This window comes from Acipenser ruthenus, chromosome 1 (assembly GCF_902713425.1).
Source record: "Acipenser ruthenus chromosome 1, fAciRut3.2 maternal haplotype, whole genome shotgun sequence".
Classification (NCBI taxonomy): domain Eukaryota; kingdom Metazoa; phylum Chordata; class Actinopteri; order Acipenseriformes; family Acipenseridae; genus Acipenser; species Acipenser ruthenus.
Window position 1 is genome coordinate 64,143,066 of NC_081189.1, and position 19,428 is coordinate 64,162,493.

At 34.7% G+C, this 19,428-nt stretch overlaps 1 protein-coding gene across 17 annotated transcripts in view; it reads right to left on the reverse strand.

The window, feature by feature from the left end:
- LOC117421382 (teneurin-3-like) overlaps positions 1-19,428 on the reverse strand; it is a 932,247-nt gene that overhangs the window by 132,782 nt on the left and 780,037 nt on the right. Inside the window, exons 1-2 of one of the 17 annotated variants that reach the window (XM_059027545.1) lie at positions 12,976-13,093; positions 12,719-12,852 (exon numbers count right to left, since the gene is read on the reverse strand). The exons of the other annotated variants lie outside the window; for them this stretch is intronic. The gene's annotated coding sequence lies outside the window, so the exon portion shown is untranslated. Of the gene's footprint in view, positions 1-12,718; positions 12,853-12,975; positions 13,094-19,428 lie in introns of those variants that run through there. 17 annotated transcript variants of the gene reach the window in all.

The following is a 19,428-nucleotide window of genomic DNA, read 5'->3' on the forward strand; positions in this document are numbered from 1 at the left end:
AAGTCTAAGGCATATTTGACCTCTTTAATTAGGGTATTGGCACTCATTAGTACCTCACTATAACAATAAAACAAATGGCTAATTTTTATTTCATACTTCTGACAATACATATACTAATACTACTAATAATGAGAATAATGAATGAATGAATGAAGAATGAATGTGCAATATGTCCTTTTGAAACTGGTTCCTACAGAACATTACAAATCACCTACAGCCTCATGCTCAGAGATGTTGACTGTCAGTGCATCCTCTTGGGCCGGTATGAGCTTTGGTTCAGTAATGTTACGTTAATTGGTTGAGGTCTGAAGTGCTTTAGAGGACACAATTGAAGTGATGGTGCTGGGCCATGAACTCAGCAACTTCGGAGCCAAAGGTCAGCGCACCAGTGCGTCACTGTGCTAAACTATTGTGCTGGCATTTATTCTTTTTGTGAAGGCTCACAGGAAAGCCATTTGGGAAACCAAAAAAAGAAAGTACAGATTACTGAACAAGATAGATATGAATATATTTATACATTTAAATCATACATTTAAATATAGTCATGACCTCCCCCAAAAAAATCTAAATTTAAAACAAGGTTATTTTACAAATAAGACCAGACAGAATTGTATGTCAAAAGTGCCTTTTAAAATATTTAAACCCAAACAATTCATTCATCTGCCTCATTAAATGTACATAATATGTTGGTTGGTTATCAGTTACCCTCTAAAGAAAAATTCTTTAGGAAGAAATATGATCCGTAAAACATTCTTGTTTAATCTAGATGTATAACCACAGCCGACACATTCTTAAAATCCTTTTTTTTTGTGTTAAATATAGCAGTCAGATTTTTCCCTTTATTTATTCAATGTGATAAGGTATCCATGGTTCCGTTTTCTGTTACAATGATTGTAGGATTAAGAATAACCTGATCCACAGACCATGGAGAGTCTTGTTAAGCAGACTTCTTTCGATCTTGCTTGTCATCTATAACAAACAACATGTAGATGTGGATGGGTCACATTCATGAATAAAATACTCTTCTAGTGCACGTAGGAAAAGAAACTTGAACACTTCATCGCCTCAAAAACAGATACAAGAGATTACATTGGAAGGCTGCTATACAATAACTAGCTAAGACCCACAGTGTCTGTTGAATGAGGACAAGTATCCTCTCAACACTTTTTTTTTTTTTTGCTGTTGCTCCAAACGCATATTCATAACTTGCATTCAAACATAAACCACACTCCATACAGAATGATTACTATCCTGCAATTACCTGCAAATGTCGCAGCTGGGGTTTGAGCCACCAAAATCATGCTTTTGTTGCAGAAACATTCATTGTGGCTCAGGAAGACTCCCACATTAGTCAGGGGCTTTCAAAACTGCAGCAGCTTGAGAGCCTTAAGAAAGTGCCCCAATTCCGTTGTTTTCAATTTCCACAAATGCTGCATGGAAGTTCAGGCTTGGCTCCCAAGATTGGGGCTCCTCAGATATTTTCTGGTTTCCTTTTTGCAGAAATCCACTGAAGATGGAGCATTCGATTGCTGGTTTTAAAAGTTCAGACGCAAACTTCATTTAAATGTCCTTTTCACATGTTTCAAAAATCCCCAAAAGACTTGCTCTTATCTGCCCTCTCACAGTGATTACTACTATTTTTGGTAACAAGGTTCACAACTGTTCCCCCTTACAACACTCACTCAGGATGTAAATGTCATTCTGTGCTGCTCACTCCTCGATGCTACCTGCAGTGCTACAGCACCAAGAGACCTTGTAAATAATTAACACAGACTGCTGCATAGCCTTCCAATGGTACAGCAAATATATATTTTGGTCTTTGAAAAGTAGAATAATGGAATCCATAATAATGTATTTATCCAGATAGCCATGTCGGTTTACGTTATATTAACTGGAATCAATGAATTATCTGTATATTAAACTGTGCACAGTTCCTTTACCAAACTGATAATGACTATGTCAGGATCGATATGTTTATCCCACACAGGAAACACTCAATATCTTGGTATTTATTTTTTGTTTGTTTGTTTAACAATTAAAAAAAAGACGGGCAGAGAATACAGATGCTGTTTCACTACGAATCGAATGAAAAATAATTGCTTGGGAATACAGTATATGGTCTTGCATTGCAGGGCATAATTCAGTGTTGAATTACAAATTCATGAATCCCCAATGTGTTATGCTGTAAATGCTGTACCGGGGCACCTATCTTGCCCATGTCATTTAGTTCAACTACAATCAACCAGTTCAGACTATATATATATCAGAAAAGATCACTGCAATGCATATTTCTTTTAGGTGTGTCTGCTTTTGCTTATTTATACATCATCGAGGGTTCCAACAAATAATTATTTCCACACAGCCCAGGAAGAATACTGAGTGTAATTCAAAATAAATGGCTGCTTAGTGCTGCCTTTACACAATCTCAAATCCCACTTTAATAAAAACAAATGAATTCATCTTTCCTTGCTTAATATTCATAAAAAGATATTACAAAAGCCCACACTACTAACAGATTCTCCATGCCTTTTGTTTAGCTAAATAACCATTTTTCATGTTGTGGATCAGATTTCACTCCCAATTCAGAATCTTAAAGGAACTAGTACTTTTTATCCTGCATGCAGTTAAATAAATGGCAAATCGCCACATGTAAGTTATTTTGTAAGGAAAAATGTCTAGGATTTATTTCCTATTAGATTATGCAAGTCTCAAACTTGTCTGTTTACAAATGTTATTTGTAAGCAGCATCTGTTAGTATTACGTGTAAGTCATGGGGGATATGCAGCAGTTTAGAATGTACCATGCCTATAACAATAAGTAATAACCAATGGGTTAAGCATGTTATGTGACACTTTTTTTTATCAATATTAAGAATTGATCAATTATAGCTAAATTTAGCATTCCTTTCATTGATCTCATTCCACACAAACAATTGGAACATGCAGGTCCCTTTTCAAAAAAGACCCATGGTAGGGCGGCTGCCAGCTTCAGTTGTTCGACCTGATGTCCAGTGTCACGCCGGAATGCCGTTCTGGTTCTTTTTTCTATAGGCAGAACCTTTTTTTTTTTTTTTTTTTTTTTATAAATTTAGTCGTTGCCAATTATTTTTATTATTTTCTCCCAATTTGGAATCGCCAATTATTTTATTATGCTCAGCTCACCGCTCCGCTACCACCCCTGCGCTGACTTGGGAGGGCGAAGATGAACACACGCTGTCCTCCGAAGTGTGTGCCGTTAGCCGACCGCTTTTTTCACACTGCGGACTCACCAAGCAGCAACCCAAGAGCTACAGCGTCAGAGGACAACGAAGCTCTCGAGCAGCTTACAGGCAAGACCGCAGGAGCCCGGCCAGACTACAGGGGTCGCTGGTGCGCGGTGATACGAGGACACCCTGGCCGACCTAACCCTCCCTCCCCCCGGGCGGTGCTTGGCCAATTGAGCGCTGCCCCCTGGAAGCTCTTAGTCTTTCTATTGAATAGGCAGTAGGAACAAAAAAAATCCTATTCCTATTCCCTACATAACAGTTTTGATGGTACACTCCGAATCGGAGTCTCTGATAACTGGCGCATATTTTAAATGTTTGTAGAGTCAAGTCACACGTCTCTTGCACAATTGTCTGATTCAGTCAGTCATCCTTGTGATGCAATGTTATAAACTACAGTACTACTTTAAGAAGGCTTCTCACAATTTACAGTACCAGAACAAGTTTTTTCACCTGCCGTTTTACTCATCATCACCTAACACCATTTGGTGTCTGGTGTCCTTGTTAAATGACCATTTGGAAGGGTAGCTACAGTGTCATAGAACAAATGAACCATTATAGAGATGAGGCGGCTTAGAATTCCTGCCTTTGGCATAAAAGCCTGCCTGGTCCATTCACAGCACAGCCATCTCAAATTACAAAATCACTGTGCCACAGCATCATAATGTAGCACAGCCCTGCCATATTGGGACCACATAGAAATGAGGATTATCTGCCTTTCTGAGTGGGTTATATTAGAGTTAGGCTTCTAAGTCTGATACTTGAGTCATGCTGCCCCCCCATTTGATGTTATGTAGACACCAGTGTGCAGGAAATTAATGAAGATATTGAATGTTAGAAATAGTGTTTGTTTAAATTCCCTTGGGGAATAGTTAGTGCAGTCCTACAGTGAACAATACTGCTATTACTTTTATATTTAGCTCTTAACCTGCTTTTAGCTAACAACTTTAACAATCCCTCTTCATTTAAAAGTAAGTGGCTTATTAAAATATCACGCTGTCTAGTAATCACTAAGGAAAAATGAGAAGCAGTTATAAAAAAAAAAAATTAAGGAAAATGAAAGAGATTAATTCAGTGATACCAGCAGAGGCCAAATTGTCTTGACGTTTCAATTTTTTTTTCTTATCTTTATGCACAACCACTACATTATCCTTCATTAAAACTAAACGTAAAACAATATATGTTTGTTTGGATAACAATAACAAATTGCAGGGCACATTTTGACCAACAGTATTTTGCTAACTAATTGAAACAGCCTTTCATATAGGGATCAAAACCTCTTTTCTAGTACAATTCCCAAGCTTTGCACTGATTAATTACAATTAGGCACAGCGCAGTGATACTGCAGCCGACACAGGAGTAATCCGTAATGTTTGACAGTTCCTGTGTGGTGAAATTGGGTTGATACACGCTAGGGTAGCTTTAAATTGTGTGGGGTTTTGTTTCTGTCTTTGTTAAGAAAAGCATTGGGGTCACTTCTTAAGTCTAAGTATAAATCACCTGTGTGGTATTTCTTATCTGACATAGTATATACACTAAAATGAAGCAAAATGTTTCCTATCAGAAGAAAAGGATTATTATTATTATTATTATTATTATTATTATTATTATTATTATTATTATTATTAAATTCTGTATATCACTGCTTTTATTTGCCATTCTGCACAGTTCATATTACAGCTAGCATGTAAACAATACAAGTGCATCTTTCAAAGATATTCAGCACAATTTTCTATTTCAATTTTAATTACCGGTGATTATTTTCGATACATACAATTATAGGAAATATTTTGTCTTTTTATTCACTTGAAAAAAAAAAAAAGTATACTGTCCACGCTACTATATTTTATGTTTCAGTCTTACACAAATAAAAATGTACCCTTTTTTAAAAATGGTACCAAGACAAATTGCCACATGTATTCTTGTTTAACCCTTTTTAAAGTTTTTTTTTTGTTTTGTTTTTAATTGTTCTGTTAAAATGGACCCTTTGATGACCCAGATCTGCTGATTAATTACAATTAGGGGGAAGATGATTGAAAAAAAAAACTGAACACAAGGGGGATTTTAATCAGTAATCCTTGACATTTGTGTGTGATAAAGCAGAGCGGGAGAGCAGCTGTCATAAAGTAGCCAAATAGCTTTTTACACCTCTACCAAGGTCACACTTTTGGTTATGCATGTAACTGTTTTTCAGGCACTCAGTTTCAGGCCTTGGTAAAACACACTACTACCCCATTTACACTAGACACTTTTCAGACTGTAGTTTTACAATACAACAAAGTATGGAGTTGATATTTTAGACCAGATGGCATGGAAATAATCAGTGAAAGCTGGGTCTTGCTGGCATCAACTCTTTTATGCTTTACAAGGAATGCAGAGGCAAGAAGATAACGAGGAGAAATGATATGTTGCAGCGAGCTGAAGAACTTCACCAGAAACATTTTGAACAGAAGAAGAGTGCAAAGCATATCCACAGCTGAAGATAGGGATCCCGGTGCCAGCCGCAAGCGACGACAATCATGCATCTACCCCCTAATATCAAGCATGACATCAACCTATTCATCCCTACCAATTCGGTAACAACTGAAATATAATATCTACAACTGCATAATAATTGCAATGAACTTATTTTTACTATTTATTTGACAGAAAATAATACAAATCAGTGAAAATAAAATGTTCCATATAGTTTACATTAAAGTTCTGAGTTCAACATTAACCATGGCCCGGCCACCTGAGGCCGGTAGAGATCACAGTTTGGCCTGTAGTTATGAAGCACCACAGGCACGACTGGGCTGGTTACATTTAACTAGTATTATTTATATATATATATATATATATATATATATATATATATATATATATATATATATATATTGTAGCGATCCTGGTTCCCGCAGGCAGGCGCATCACACAGGGCAAGGCAATCCACACACAGGCGGAGGGCGGGCGCGAACCCGGGACCTCTCGCACTGAAACATAGCGCCGATACCGCTGTACAAAAGAGCCAGCTCCTTTGCAAAGTATATCGGGCTTATGTCTCTGTGCGTGATTACGTCACCTACCAGCCCTATTGCTGCCTTACCCTGTGCACGCTACAATGTATATATATATATATATATATATATATATATATATATATATATATATATATATATATATATAGTGCACATGGCTTCCGTTTCATGAATCCAGGAAAAGCTGAAAACTAATTTACAAACCTTTTTTTTAAAAAACATAACTACGAACTAATGTTAACTTTCCCGCACACGTCATATTTGTTTTACAGTCAGAATCTGAGACTGCGTACCGAAGTGCTGTGTTGGTACTCGTTCCTGTGACATGGCAAATCTTTTACATATCGGGTTTTCTACAAGTAAGCAACCAATAAGCCAAAAAGAAAGCGCTGAAATCAATAAATTATAAAAAATATTACAAATAATATTTACAAAATAATCTTAAGTGTAAATATTGTAACCTGGCCAAAACAATATAAAATGCAGTCCAACATTACAATAGTTTAACATTACTAATTACAACTAGTAACTTTCCAACTCCATGTATCTTGCCTTTTCTTATTAGTCACTGCATTGTTCTTCTTAACATTTAGTATGTACTTATATTCATCATAACGTTAAATTACCATTCTAATTTCAATGTTTCCCAAGTTTAGATTATTTCTTTTAGCACTTGCTATATACATTATTTTATTTCAGTTCACACTTTCAAAGTTCGCTGATGCCATGCTCCCAGAAGCTGTTTCACGACTGGCTAGCAACAGCTGCAGAAGCTGCTGTGTACAGCAACTCAAGCAGGGATCTGTTAACATTAGCTAAAAACAAGGCAATAAAATTGGCAACAATTTCAAACAGAATATGATTACTGTAGAATGTTCCTATTACAAGCATTGTATAATTAATTAGGGTCCTTACGTTTAATATGCAAATAACAATGGGTTTAACACTGACATAAAACTTGTTTAGCATCAGCATTAAAAAAAATAAAAGAAAGACGTGTTTCTACTAGTAGCTAATGTATGAGGCTTTTTTTGTGTACTTGAATATGTAATATGCTTTTGAATAGTTTTTTTTTTATTTTTGTGTAATCGTGTATTCGACTACACTGACCCACAGATCCCTAATTATTATATTATAATATTATTATAATTTAGTTTTAGCGTTGCTGTGACCCATATGGTAACAGCTCGGTTGCATGTTTGCTTGTGAAAAAATGAGTATCATTTGCACACATACATTTTCAAATCTTAATAATATTTTTATTTTCTGACAAGCATACAAATGTGTGCATGTGAAATGGCTGAAGTAACATATATTGAAAGGCTTTGTTTAGCCACTTTCTTTTGAGACGTGGACTCTCTTTGGTTACCATACACAGTTAGAAACAGACTGAAAAAAATAAATAAATAAAACATCATGAAAAAATATATAAATATATTGGGCCAAATAAAATTGTATCCGGCCCAGTAAAAACAGTAGCTCAGTGGCCCAAGGGGCCAGTAGTTAAAAATCTAAACGTAGAGCCCTGAAGTAACTTCATTAAACATCTTCAGTTACAAAAATGCTCAGGCTTTTTCAAAACAAAATAGTATCTTCATTACACTTTCTATTAGCAATATTCATTTCATTAAAACGGATGTCTGTTAAAATGCTTGTCAAGAATTATTTGTGATTGGAGTTGAAAAATGTGATCTTGTTACAATGATCATTGTACAATTCTCTGTAAAGCTTTTGAAATATTCAATATCCACTTAAGCTAAAGACAAACAAACCAGAAAAGGTTCTCCTCATTTTGCGCTTGACAAAGTCATAAACTAATGAATACCTGGGTATCAGGTTTCATGCCACTCCAGCCCACTTTCCTTTTATTTTATACAAAAATGTATTCTATCTAGTCTAATCTTAGCAAAAAGACATAACCTTCATGCTGTTAGCTGAGCATTTACTAAAACATCTCCGACTGGAATAATTACACTTAATACAAAAAATTATTCTTCATGATCATTTTTCATCAGCTTAAAATAAGAGTGATCTCAAAGCTATTCATAATTAAAGGTTGCCCGTAGGCATTTAGAAGTTGTTTGTGAAGTATGTAGGCTACTACACTTCAAAATCAATGTAGCAATCTACTTTAGGAATAGCTTAATAGTTGAGGTTGGTTTTAGTCCAGCTCATAAACCCATTTTCTTATTTGGTTAATTAACATTATTACTGCCCCCCACCCCACCCCCCCCCCCATATTATTGTGTTTTGCATTTTAGTGTTACTTCAGGATATACAAATACACATAACACTCACTGCTGCATCCTGATACCTTTTCTGGTCTGATTGCATCACGACCATTAGAGTGAGTTTGAACTGAAATAACTTTACACCCACAGCATTGTCTTTCACATATGTTCATATTACAAATTGAAATATATTCAACAGAATAAAAGGACCAGTGATACAATTGTTAGTGCTAATAAATAAAATAGATTAATAAGAGGTAAATAAATGAAGAGATACAAAGTGAAGCTATGTACTGTGGTTATTTGGGATATTTATTTTTCACGCAGCCTCTAAGGGAGTAGCTCTTGGAATGTTCTACACCATGGTATGTTCTGGTGCACACCACACCCACTCACACACATGTTCTCCCCAAACACCATATTCATAATGAACTGACTATTTAACAAAGGAATAGATTACTTAAAACGTCGCCCTGGGAGAATTTAAATAATTCAATTTAATAAATATAATGGCTAGTCGTGAAAACGTGTTTTATCAAATGTTTTGTATGCAATTATTCAGCATTGGATGTAACTTATACTTCTGGCTATCATTAATTTCTTTGTTATGTCTTCATGCTCATGGAATGTGTATGGAAGACAGAAAAAAATGTTGTTCCTACACAGAATTGTTACCTGTCCGAATGTTTTAATATACAGCCTTTTAAAAATACATTACTATTTTTTTAAAATTCTTTTTGCAACTAAAAGCCTGGAGTTGTATTTACGGTCCAATGCTCTAGAGCACACCTTGTGGATTTTATCATAAATCACATGCTTAGTACAGATGTTCAGACAGCTTACAAGGTCTTAAAAATGAAGGCAGCCATAGTTATCTGCAAACACAAAAACCCTGCCATCTTTAAATGTATGTGGCTTGTAACAGAATGACCCTAAATAGCAAATGTGCTGTATTATTTATACATTGATAAATAGCTCTGCTTACTATGGGGTGCCACTTGGTATATGACTATTACTCTTTGGCTTAACAGCTAGCAGTGCACTAAGGAGCTTACTCTGTCATTGTCTCCAGGACCATGTGACACAACCAATGTGGTTTATCTTAAAATATAAAAACAAGCATTTGCTATTATTTCACAATTTATAGTAACACCCTCACAAACAATGTAAAACATATTTTGTGATAAGAGACACCTTTCTTTCTAAAAGTTAAAACACTGAATGAAATACATAGGCTCTCAGCTCTAAAGTTTAGAGCAACTGGACAAAGCAAGTACTATTAGATTAACAGGGATACGAAAACAGATACAAAAAAAGATACGAAAACAGATTTTTTTACAATATAATTCAATTACCATTTGCCTTTAGTACTACTGTTTTGGGATTTGCAATATGGTTCTCAATGTAAGTTTCCACATTACTTTTGATCTTACAATAACCATTCTTGTGTTGAGAAAGTTATACTTTTTCTTGGGCGGAGTCTCTTTCCTGAAAATGTTCTGTAGAATTCAAAGCTGGAAATTTGCCTTTTCAGTCTAGACACCTTATAACTAAATATCTTAGAGTATACAGGGGGACCTTGAGATCAACCCCATTAACAGATTCACTGGTGGCTATGCATGTTCCTTTAACACGAGATGCTTTACTGGTTTAAGGCTTGATGGAATAGTCCTCCAGGGAGACACCTCTACACTTAAGATCTGCTTAAATTTTCGGCATAAGGGGTCTAGACTACTCTGGCCAGTTGCCAGAGAAGAATTCAACAGGAATCCATCAAGAATACTGATTTACTGACAACTTTCACAGCAAGAACAGAACACAACTTGTCAATGGAATAACAAGTCAAATAAGAGCTGTACTCTAGGGATACTGACATTCCGAAAAATACTAAAATTAAGAGATTATACCACTCACTGTTATTTTATTTTTTTTGCAAATTGCCACCTGTTCTATCATATATAGGGCTCGTTGTGTTAAAGCATTTGAGCCAGTAGATATATACTCAATAAACAAAAAAAGGGAGAATTGTCTAGACTTTCAATTGAGCCTTTACTCTTTACTCATAAATCCAAGATTTCAGTGGATTATTTGGCTGTAGAGCAACACCCGCCTGCTGGTTGCACAAGATCGTCCACTGATGACCTCATAAACTTGTCAGACAATGATCATTTGACTACTGGAAGATGTACGTACCAGATCCTTCAACCCACTGTGTGTGTTCATAGTTGTATGCTTTGATGCTGGATATATTTCATAGTATTACTGTATCAGTATACTGTACAAATGCAATACAATTTTGATCAAAGTATTTTGCCATATTTCAATGCAAGTTTTCTTATCTGCATCATATAAAATCTACTAAAACACATTAAGATAATAATTATGGTACACCTAGCGACAGATTACATCAAAACAATCACACAGCAGATTATTTTATATCACAGACAGGAAACTGTCATTGCTAAACAATTCCATTCCATTTATAGCCAGAAAATGAACATCTCGATTCTATTCACTCTTCCTTCTATTTTACAATACTGAAGCATTATTCTTCAAGCAATCTATTTAGATCTTACATTCACATGATTACTTGTCTGTAGAAATCAACTGACGTAGAGAAAAACATAATTCCTCTTTTGGAAGGTACATTAATAAAAATTGCTGTGCAGGTGATATTAATCTAACATGTCCCTCATTTTGTGCAGTTTACCCTAATCTGTGAAGTGCATGTACCACACTGGATGACTAGAATGAAACTGCGTCAGAAATGCTGTGATCACAGAAAATGTGAGTACATACTTGTCATTGTGATTCATCTCACTGCAGTTTGCTGCTAATTAACAAAACAGTAAATGGTTCAAATTTCGCATAGATATAAAAGCGTATTTCGAAGTTTAGACCAAACCCTATACAGATATATTTATCTATTAGTGGTATGGCTTTTACTGCACTACCCACCTACATAAAATATTGGGTCTTTAAATCTCTAGTTATTAATACATATTTTAATTTATCCTTAATATATATATATATATATATATATATATATATATATATATATATATATATATATAAAGTAAATCAATTGTCTCTGTTACGGACCTAAATGCAAAAAATAATAATAATAACAATAATCTTTCAACTTACTTTGATGATCACAATTACAGAACACCATAAACTATACTCCCTTGTACTTTAGACCGTTTATACTGGATGTACCTGAACATGTATCAGTATAATATGAGGAAAATATGTTTAAAACTTTGTTTTACCCTGGTGAATTTTTCAAGCCATTCGTTCCTGACCACAGAATAACTGACCCGAAATTCACCAAATTGAAGAAATAAAGGTTTATTTGAAAAGGTAATCTGACACTAAAGAATTCCTAGCCCCAATCTGCTTCCAATTACAAGCACTCTTGTGTATTACCAGTGAGGGAAAATGGCTCCTACCATGCACCTTCTCCAAACTAAAAAGCATTAGCAGCAAAACTAAAGTCTAGCATTTTAAACCTAAAAAAAATAAGATTGTATCTACAGTAATTCCTTCTCATTAAAATTAGCCCATCCATACTATTCAATTGCACATTCCTCATTATTACAGTATTACAGTTCCCATTAGTTACTTAATGAATTAGCCAGTCACTGCTTTATTTTCTTGTGTATCTTAACAGAATATATATATATATATATATATATATATATATATATATATATATATATATATATATATATATATAAACTATTCACTGTCAGCAAGGCCTTGGGTATGCCAGTGTAGTAAAAAAAAAAAAAAAAAACTTCAAATTGAGTCTCACATTTTCTTCTGTATAACCCTATCAATTTGAAAGGAGATGCATTTCCGCTATATCTATGGACTACATAAAATACATTATATATATATATATATATATATATATATATATATATATATATATATATATATATATATATATATACATATAATTTTAAATGCTTGCTGTATACATTCATTCAAAACATAAGGGGTATAAATACAGAAAAGAAACCAAATATCGCCACAGAACTATACTACATTATTCATTTGTACATTATTAAAATGTTTATAAATAAAAAAAGTACATTGCAAGCAAAGGTTCACAAAACTGAAATAAACTCACACTATGAAATGGTGAACAGCGCTTAAAGTAACTCAAAGAAAAAAAAAAAAAAAGCAAGCTGAGCCTTTACCTTGGATAAATCCTTCAATTGGTCCCTGAGGGGTTAAGTAAGACCACCTCTTCTCTTCAGATGCTAATGTAGCCTCTATCCTGGTTTAAACTGCTTGAAGTGCCTCCTCCTTCCAATCCAAACACATAACCACACTGCAGGCAGAAAAAGCATGCACTTTCAAAACAGGGATATTAATGACTTCATGGACTGCCAAAGAGTTACAGCTTATCCCGGCTGGTCTGCAAGGTTAAATGTGCATCCTGCTGGTCACCCACCTTTCTGCTGGCGACTCCTCTGCTCTCTCTCTCAGTGAAACAGCGGGACCCTGATGCTGGCAAGTTTAACCACTCTATCATGTATCGTGTTACGGAGTCTGGGCCTCTTGCAGCACAGAGAAGCAATAGCACATGATAGGCTGAGATTTGTCTGTTTACACCCAGGCAGGGGAGGGGGTTGGGCTTGTCCTCCTTTAACCATTTGTAATCTTGTGTTTGTCTTCAAAACATCTCCCTGGTCTCTACCTCTGAAAGGAGCAGCTGCTGCTCATTTAATCAGTTAATCGACCAGCTCAAATGCTTTTTTTTTTCAGCCACCAGTTATGCAAAATAAAGGTACCCCCTGGATCATTTCAATCTATTTATAGCCTCTACACCTATTTTTGTGGTCTATTTTCATAAAATGAGTCCCTTAAAACACACATATAAATGATTCTCTCTCCCTCTCATATATATATATATATATATATATATATATATATATATATATATATATATATATATATATATATATTAGCTCAAAGAGCCAGCTGCCCAACGTTTCGATATATTGTACATAGCTTTCTCAATGGAGCATGTGTTTAAATCAAAACATTGGAGGTATTTACAGGTTTTTGATGGCATGGCAACTACTTATTTACATTCAAATCCATGATTTATTCTTACATGATGCAATGGTGTTCTATATATTGTGACATCATTTTTACTTCTATCTTTGAATCTGTATTAATTGTAGTTAACATTATTTTATATAAACTTATATTTATATTATCATGCAATGCTGGCTCTGAGGATCAGCCTTGATTTGACCTCCCCAGAGCATCAGCATGCACAACTTTTGAATGAATTTTGTTTATTTATTTATTTAAATGTTACATATTTATTGGAGTTAATTAGTTAATTATTTTCTGTTGAGTCCCACTGGCATAATCGTGTTCAGTTTATTTATCTGTTTACTTTCTTTGATTCTTCTATATGTTGCATTGTTTAATTTTAGCTGTTCTAATACTACACACTTTACATCATTTATGTCATGTCCTTGACTGGTGAAGTGCTGTACTATTGGTTCATTATTATTATTATTTTTATTTCTAATTAATGAAAGGTGGTTCTGAATCCTTTTATATAAAGTTGTTCCAGTCTCTCCAACATATTTTATTCGATCACATTTTTCACAGGCTATTCCATAAACAACATTGCTGTTTTTACAGTAGGTATTTTAGGGGAGTAATTACACACTTTGCATGTACTAGTGCAAGTATTTGTAGAACCTTTTCTGTCAATTATTATTATTATGTATGAGGACATGTGTAAATGCTGGTGCATGTCAATAGGTTTACAGAAGAGGTCAGTCTCAATTGAACCTTCAAGTTTTACTATGGTATCTAAAAATTCTATTTCTTTTCTTGTCCATCGAAGGTCCACCTTAATATAACTGTGTATTTAATTTGCCATTTTATGAAACTGGAAAAGAGATTCTTTTCCATGTGTCCAAACCCCAAAAATATCATCTACAAACCAAATGTATTCTAAAGGTTCTCTTTTCGATTTTCTAAGTAATTGTTCTTCCAATTTCCCCATGTACAGTGCCGTGAAAAAAGTATTTGCCCCCTGTCTGATTTTCTGCATTTTTGCACATTTTTCACATTGTATTTGGTCAGATTTTTTGTGGGTTGTATATAGAGGGAGTCTGAGTGAAAAAATGACACCAAAGTTTGGTGTTTCTTTCATTTGTTTGGTGTGCAAGGTAATCAAACATGCAATCTTCAGATGTGAAAAAGTTATTGCCCCCCCCTAGTTAACGGGATTATTAAAGGGATAATTAGGGTCAGCTGTTTGAATACTTTGGTTAACAACCAGGCCTGATTTGGGCCAGCCCTGCCCAATATAAATCTGACTAACTTACCATCAGAGTGAAGTTGTCAACACACAGGTTCTAGAGGCACATCATGCCACAAACAAAAGACATTCGTGAAGACCTCCGGAAGTTGTTGATGCCTATCAGTCTGGAAAGGGTTACAAAGCCATTTCTAAGGCTCTGGGGCTCCAATGAACCAGTCAGAGCCATATTGTCCAAATGGAGAAAGTTTGGGACAGTAGTGAATCTTCCCAGGAGTGGCCATCCTGCCAAAATCTCTCCAAGAGCAAGGCGTAAAATCGTCCAGGAAGTCACAAAGAACCCTACAACATCCAGGGATCTGTAGGCCCCTCTCGCCTCAGCTAAGGTCAATGTTCATGACTCCACCATCAGAAAGACACTGGGCAAAAATGGGATTCATGGCAGAGTAAGCATTACTCACTAAGAAGAACATGAATGCTCGTCTCAAGTTTGCCAAAAAGCACCGGGATGATCCTCTAGAGTTCTGGAACAATGTTCTATGGACAGATGAGTCAAAAGTGTTCTTCAACTCTGTCTACTGTCTACTGTGTTTAATTTTCCCTTTTCATTTTGCCTTTTGTTTGCAGTATTATTTTGAGCACCTGTGAGTGTACCAGTTTCTTTTTATTGTTTACCAGTATTGGTATTCCTGTGGTCCTGTGTACCGTTGCCGGTACTCAGGCCACGGACAACAGCGCCCTCTGCGGGCTAAAAGAAAAACATCTAAAATAATAAAACTGGGCACCAGTGCGGTGTTTTCAAATAAAACTTCTGTCTCCCGTATGTGTCAATGAATTGCCCACCACCCTTCCACAGTACCCGTATTATTCAATTCACATTCTGCAGATTTCACATTGTAATCTGTGTTCATTATCACTATTCCCAAACCTTTATCTGCTGGTCTTATACTTATATCATCATCATTTAACAGCTCAGTCATAGCTTGTTCTTCAATATTGGTTAAATTAAGTTTACATTTTTTCTTTAGTCCTACTATAATTTCTTGTTTAACTACTTCAATATACATATCTAACCATTTATCTAACCATTTAGGGCAGCAGTGTGGAGTAGTGGTTAGGGCTCTGGACTCTTGACCGGAGGGTCGTGGATTCAATCCCTGGTGGGGGACACTGCTAACAATTTATCTCTTCCATCCGGAGCAGTCCAAGTGCTTGTACTATTAACCTTAATCCCATGCTCATAATTACCCTCTGAATCTGAGATATTTTCATTGAAGGAATATTCTGCTTATCTCATCTCTCCCACTCCTTTAATTCGGTGGCCAGTTTATCTTTATCTGTGTATTTTTTAGTCGGTATAAAATGAAGTTTGTTACCTTATGAATACATGCTGAAAAGAAAAACTATTCCCTCTATAATATTATATAAAACAAAAACAGTAATAGTAAAGGTGCACAAAGTACAACAAAAATAGAAATGTATTTAAGACGTTTCGGACATAAGAGTCCTTCATCACCTCAAATGCCATAAGGTCCACAACGCACTGGACTCTATGGTTAGTTTTTAATAATTCTAGTGTGCATTGATTTTAAATATTTTATAACACATACACTGTATGTACATCTGGATATATACACATAACTTAGAGGCAGTGGTGTAGTGGTAAATAAAAAAGTGGGTGAACTCCCGTTTGGTGGAGTTGAACAGATAGATTGAAAAGATAAACATGAACAGATACATTGTCTCAGCCAACCAGAGCCCCAGCAACGCGCAGCAACACAACACAGACGCTCACCGTTAAAATATCTTGTCTTAACTCAGGATTTGCATACCACAGGAGAGCAGAAATGAGTAAACTCTGTATCCCTTATATGAGAAGTGGCTAAATGCTATATTGCTGAAATTAAAACTGGGAAAACACTGATTACCTGTGTATACCCTCGACTACACCACTGCTTAGAGGCATGTATTGAATTCCAGTATTCATATGCGTTTTGATTATTCCACTGTGTATCCCAAACCTAACTTAATCCTTAGTGACTGACATTATTTTACTATCTTTATTTTTCAATTTTATTAAAAATACTTAACTTTGGTATTTGTATTAATTATAAAGAGTCCATGTGTCCACATCATTATCACAATACAAAAATGCCCCCAGAAAAATATACTAATAGTCTTGTGCTTATATCCATATAATAACTAGAAACTGCTAAGAGCGACAGAATGAATACAAATATCTAGTTACACACTTCTGCAAATATTAGTTTTGGTCATATGTCAGCCCTTTCAGGCAAGTTTCCTGGGAAATCAATAACAATCTGTTTTTTTTCCTCAGGGAAAACACAGATAACATGTAAAAGTAAATAAGATGGAACGTCACCCCTTTTCCTCTGCATTTACCATCTATTTTAAAATCTTCACATGCTATAACATTTTGCATCATTTACAAAGGATGTATGGTATACCTAAGCTTTAAGATGTGAGGATTTGTATTTTATATAACACAATTCAACTTATTTTGAAAGCCATTGGTAGTAATGGAACATTCATTTCCAATTGAAGGTTTTTACCATCTTAAAGTAGCTGACTGTTGCTAAGGAAGATAATTTGTACAAGTCCATTATTCTCACATCCTATAAATACTTATGTTTAAATGCCTGTCATAATTTCTTAAACAGTGCCTTAACTCAAAAGCCAAGATGTAACATTATTATGAATGATCTCATGCATTGCATCTCCCTAAAAAGTTAAGAAAATGCAATACTTGCAATGATGCTTTACTGGCATGTATTAATTTCACCTGACAATAGCTAAACCAGAATTCACAGAGGATGTCCTGAGGAATTTCTGCAGGGAGCTGAAGATTAAACAGAACATTTGTCAGAAAATAATGTCATATTGATGGTGTATTTTTTAGATGATCACAGCAAAGTTTTATTGTGTCTTTGTCACATGACTATGAAGTAATAATCCCCTTATTAAAGGTGCAGTGACTTGTATTGTTTTCAAAATAGTTCTTACCTTATGAATACATGCTGAAAAGAAAAACTACTCCCTCTATAATAGTATCACTGTGTGTGTATATATATATATATATATATATATATATATATATATATATATATATATATATATATATATATATATATATTGTATTTCTAAAACAGGAAAATGCCCTTTTGGTTTATAGAGTGACAAGCAGGATTTTAAGGGAGGGATTATGTTCCTTCTGCTAAAACTTTACAACATGTAAACTGTCAATAGGATTTCACATACATGATATTGGATTATATAATAATATGTGGTCCAAGGGATGCTTTTCTATTTTGTGTTGTATTTATTTGTCCAAAACAAAAGAAAAATATATACAATAATTATAAATGGAAGTCAGATTTCAGTCAGGATCCATTAGTTTATTACGGATAAAGTTAAATTCCTAATTTAAATAAAGTAAAAGTATTTGATAAAAGAAAATGCTCTATGTTTTCTGAAAAATGTAATCCATGTACACAGTTGAATTTATCACAAATGTAATTGGATTATCTATTCCAAGTCATGTAAACAAAAAGTTTTGTTTTCAGAAAACCAATTTTCTGATGCATTCGTTTTCTGATAACTTGATCTAATGTAAACCTACTGATTGTTGCTGGTGTGAAACTGAATATATTAATTGTTCAAATTCATACAGCACTTTTACTTAAGGTTCACACAACATGTATTTACTCGTTTCATTGTGTCTACTACAAACTGATGTGGTTTTCATTTATTGGGAAAACTATTTGCTTTAAGTCCCTTTCATCCAGATTCACACTTCTACTCAATAGAATATGTTGTGTAATTGTGTATGTTGGTGAGTATTTGTGTCATTGTTTGTACAGATGTTTGTGAAGTGTAGCCCTCCATGTATGAAAACACTAGTAGAAAATGCATGTAAACTCTTCTGAAACACTGACCAATGCTTATGAATGTAGTGCTTATGAAATGTGAGGGTCAATGTACTTGCAGTGAATCAGTTACTTATGTACATATTACTATATAGCCTACTCCATCCCTTTATCAAACAATATTCAATGCAATGGTTCTGTACTGAGAGCAATGACACTGAATGAACATTGCTATGGCAACCTACTTTTTAATCCTTTTATTACCACTTCAATTTGCATCTGTATCAGGACCACCTATAATGCTGTAGTCAGGTAACGATCATGTGAGGTTTTCTTCATAATGTACTTGTACTATCATTGTTTTCCAATGGCTGAGTTTAATCTTTTGAGTAAGGGTCGCTTTTCAAATGTCAACTATTAGATAACATATAATTGTACAGAACGATTCCAGTATGCAATGCATGTCATTGTATTACAGCAACTATGTAGACTGCTTTAAATGAACAATGCACCTGCTCTTTTTTTAACCAGTAAAATGTCTTTATCTGATATTAAACAAATAATTTATCAGCAGTCAGGGCACAACGTTAATATGAAAATGACATAAGATTTAGGGCCAACTGCATACCCCATTTTCAACTTGACAAGTGAAAATCCAATATTCTATCTTTAAATCAGAACTTATACCATTTACTTCAAACAAAGGCACGCCATTACATTATTCAAA